This window comes from Gopherus flavomarginatus, unplaced genomic scaffold (assembly GCF_025201925.1).
Source record: "Gopherus flavomarginatus isolate rGopFla2 unplaced genomic scaffold, rGopFla2.mat.asm mat_scaffold_280_arrow_ctg1, whole genome shotgun sequence".
In the NCBI taxonomy this organism is placed as follows: Eukaryota; Metazoa; Chordata; order Testudines; family Testudinidae; genus Gopherus; species Gopherus flavomarginatus.
Genome location: NW_026114976.1, coordinates 767 through 5,073, shown reverse-complemented (window position 1 = coordinate 5,073; position 4,307 = coordinate 767). Strand labels below are relative to the sequence as shown.

At 49.4% G+C, this 4,307-nt stretch overlaps 1 non-coding gene across 1 annotated transcript; it reads left to right on the top strand.

The window, feature by feature from the left end:
- Positions 1-1,918: 1,918 nt before the first annotated feature.
- TRNAS-GGA (transfer RNA serine (anticodon GGA)) lies at positions 1,919-1,991 on the top strand. The gene has a single exon. It is a non-coding gene; the product is annotated as a tRNA-Ser (tRNA).
- The last annotated feature ends 2,316 nt before the right edge of the window (positions 1,992-4,307 follow it).

Sequence of the window (4,307 nt, the reverse complement as noted above, 5' to 3'; positions counted from 1 at the left end):
GTTTGTGGAGGGCTGAGATAACTATCTCCCATCTTTAGGGGTCGCTGGGGAGGCTTAGATGGTTTGTGGGGGGCCCAAATACCTACGTCCAGGCTCGAGAGGTCCCTGGGGGGCTTATAGGGTTCGTAGGTGGTACAGATACCTACATCCAGGCTAGAGGGGTGGCTGGGGGGCTTAGGGAGGTTGTGGGAGCACAGATACCTAACTTCAGGCTATAGGGGTCCCGGGGGTGCTTAGAGGTCGGGGTGGGCACAGATACCTACGTCCAGGCAAGTGTTTTAGCCAGCTGAGCCATGCTGCCTGCATGTAGTTAAACACACTGTCTGACCACACCTGACTCACTGACATCTCCACCAAGCCCTGAAAAGCTTTGCTTGTGTTTGGATTCTGCAAAGCAGAGGAGCAGATGAGGTTTTCCTTGCAAGTTGTGTGTGTGTGTGTGAATCTTTGACCAGGTCTGCACTACAAAGTTATTTTAGCATCATTACATTGCTGAGGTGCGTGAAAAACACACATCGCTCCCTCGGTCACCAGCTTTTGGCTGGTGCACACACTGCAATGCCACATCTGGCCACAAAACTGCCCTGTTTTGGTGACAAAATTAAACCACCTCGACGAAAGACCTAGAGCTTTTTGCAGCAAACTTAAAGTGACAGAGTGCCAGTGTAGATGCTGCCGTTCATTATATAACTGTAACTGGCCTCCAGCAGTATCCCACAATGCCCTCCATGAACTCACCTGCCCTGCATTCTGCTACAGAGCCATGGGGCTCTCCCCTTTCATAGCTCCAGGAAGGTCTGACAGCTGAGTCTGCTGCTCTGCTCCGGCAGCCAGGCGCAAATCTCTGCCGTGGATGCTGCTCACTCCCGCCCTGCAAACACAGAGCAGGTGGCAGGAGCTTCCTTACAGTGGGGGCGGCGGGGCATTGGCATCTGAACTGTGACGCCCCCATAACACCCCTTCCTTCGAGGAGGCTCTTACATTCTAAACAGGGACTGCTGTTTTCTAGTAAAATCACTAAAAGGGAAGGAGGAAACGCGAAAGAAGTTCCTCCTGGTGCTCACGTCCATGAACCTGAATACTCTCTCAGTCCTCAAAGAGAGACCTGGAGAAGGAGACTTGCTGAAGCGAAGCAAAGCCACAGGGGTCTCTGAGGATTCCCTGGCCCCTTGCCCTGTCCTGCCTGGCTGATGTCAGCATCTCTCTGTGAGGTCACCACCTCCCCACCACCTTGAACCAATAGTCTGAGGTCCTGCAAAAGGCCTTTATGATGTCACTGCCACACCCCTCCCTTGCTGTGCCAATGTCCTGCTCCTGGCCAGGCCCTTTGGAGGTCTGAGCTACTCCGCACTCAAGGCAAGAAGTGTCTTCGGTGCTCCCTACCCCTGCTCCATATGTTAAACCATTGAATACCTTATTTTTTATTGCATTTGTAGCTCATGTCATGATTTCAATGCACAATCTGGACGCATGATTTTCTCTATCATATAAGACAATACATTTTCATGCTAGGATGTGTAAATCTGTATTTATTCATGCCATATATAAGAAAATAAATCAAATTCATTTCCTCTAAGCATATGGAAACTTTTTAATTTTCACAGTAACTGAAATGTACAAACACCTAGAAATGGAACTGTCACCCAGCACAGGGTTGGCCAGTATTAAATAGTGTTACAGTAGGAGACAGCGTTAGGATGTTAACCCCAGGCCTTTTGTTCAAAGGTCGTGTCTCTCGCCTTCCCCCATGAACTGAAGCGCAGCATTCGAGAGATCCAGAGACTAGCTGATGACATTTCCGAGTGCTAAAATAGCAAGCGATGTCCGTCCTGCATTGGCCAGTGGTGACTGGAGAGATGGTTTGTTGAGAATAAGCTTCAAGGTGAGAAGCAGCAGCCCAAAGTGGGCCCCTACAAGTGCTGAAGTGGCTCAGTTGGGAGAGTGTTAGACTGGAAATTGAAAGGTCCCTGGTTCAATCCCAGGCTTCAGCAGCCTCTTTGATCCCTCTCTGTACAGCTGTGGGCTGTTTCCTGGCAACACAGCAGTCCCTTTACCTAATGCAAGTTCTTTCTTTCAGGCTTTGCTGCGGGAAAAGGCAGCATTGGCTTCTGCAGCCAGTTGGCCCTCCTGAACTTTCTTTCTTCTCTTGCTCTTTCTCAGCAAGAGGAAGGAAAAGAAGCTCCCCCTCAAGCTGGAGTCACAAGGGGGATGTAAGGACGACTTCCTGAGTGCCGGCTCCAGTCCTCTGCTCTGCCAGCTGGCCCATTGAAGAGCTGCCACCATTTTCTCCAGGTTCTCCCCTCGGTGTGTGCCAGGGTGAGCACCACCAAAGTGCAGGGAATTTGAGGGCAGGGCAGGGCAGCACACTGTGATGGAGTTTCTGTAGTGTGGTGGTTCTCACAGTTGCCTAACCTGCAAAAGGGCCTCAGCCCAAAAACCAGGCCGAAACGTAGTGGCTTCCTTTTCCCAGCTCCCCTTGCTGTCCAGCAAGGCCTCCTCCTTCTGCCACTGGCCTCTCCCTGGGATAACCCCAACCTCCGCACGATAGAGGGTGGTGATATCAGTGGAGAAAATACCTTGGCGTCAGCCTGGGGAAGCTGGAGGAATTAGGCCAGTTGAACCCATGGAAGTGCAGTTGGCTGCTGGGAGGTAGAATCTTGTTTCTGCCTCTTGGCATTCCAGGGTGGCTACTTGCAGCCCAGGAAAAGAAGTGGGGTTCTGGGTGGAAGGAAAACAAGTTAAGGGTTAATGTCTCTTTTACCTGTAAAGGGTTAACAAACAGGGACCCAAACACCTGACCAGAGGACCAATCAGGAGACAAGATACTTTCAAATCTCGTGTGGAGGGAAGCCTTTGTTTGTGGGTTTTGGGTTTGGCTTTGTTCTCTCTGGGTCCTGGACGGGGCTAGAGGTGCAACCAGGTTTCTGCCAATCTCCCTGCTACAGTCTCTTATCTATTCAGAATTGTAAGTAAGAAAAGGCGGCCATAGTCTTTTAATTTGTTTTTTTTTTTCTATTTGCATATGTGTACTTGCTGGAATAGCTTAAATTGTGTTTCTGCTGGAGAAAGTTTCTTTCTATTGTTTATAAGTTGAAAGACCCTGTAACTTTTTACCATCTAAAGTGCAGAGATAAACCTTTTACTTTTTTCTTTCTTTTTTATTAAAAGTTTTGCTTTTTAAGACCTGTTTGATTTTTTTCCCAGTTGAGGCTCTAGGGAATTGAGTCTGTATATTCCAGGGAATTGGTGAGGAGAAGGGAAGAATAAATTTCCTCTTTGTGTTAGATTCACGCAGCTTGAATCTGTATTGCCTCTGGGTGAGGAGGAAGCAGGGAGGGAAAGGTAAATTTCCTCTTTGTGTTAGATTCACGGAACTTGAATCTGTATTGCCTCTGGGAGAAGGGGAGAGAGAAACTTGATCTCTCTGTGTTGTGTTTCAAGGAATTGAATCATGGTATCTCCTAGTGTACTCAGGCAGGAAAGATCTGGGAGGAGGTAAAGAGATGGGAGGGAATGGTTTATTTCCCTTTGTTGTGAGACTCAAGGAATCTGGGTCTTGGGGTCCCCTGGGAAGGTTTTGGGGGGACCAGAGGGTATCAGGCCCTAGAAATTCCTGATTGGTGGCAGCGCTACAGAATCTAAGCTGGTAATTACGCTTAGAGGACTTTATGCTAGTACCCATATCCTGGACGCTAAGGTCCAGATTTGGGAATTATACTATGACACGAGTAGGCTGCTTTCTGGCAAGATGGTTTTCTGTTTTAGGCTTGGGAGAAGCCTGCGAGAGGAGTTGTTCCAGTGAGAACCGCTGCTCCTTTCTTGCTGACCTGAGGGTGCCAGTGACAGCTTGTGAGGGGGCAGATGCCGGCTTGAGTGAATGGGATATAGGAAACCCTAGCCTGCCCCTCCAGGCCAAGTCCACTGCTTGTCTCCTGCTTTGTGACATCCAGATTTAAATCTTCCCAGCATGTGCTGTGGCTCGTGTATTAAGCCTTCCTGGTGGGCCTGGTCTTTGCCAAAGTAGCTCAGCTGGGAGTGCATTGGATTGAAGATCTAAAGGCTTCTGGTTTGATGCCAAGCTTTAGCACCCCCTTCACCCTGGGTGTGTTGTGCTGGGCTTTCTTCTGGGTGTGCAGCTGTGCCCTGAACTTGTGATTTTTCCTAATTTCAGAGACAACACTTGCAGAGGGCGTGTGTGGGGTCATGTGCCCCACCTGGGTTAGCTATTGCCTGCTACATTATGTGGTGCTGCCAGGCTCCCTCCCTCCTGCTGAAGATAGCCCAGAGCCCTTTAAATCCTGGCTGTG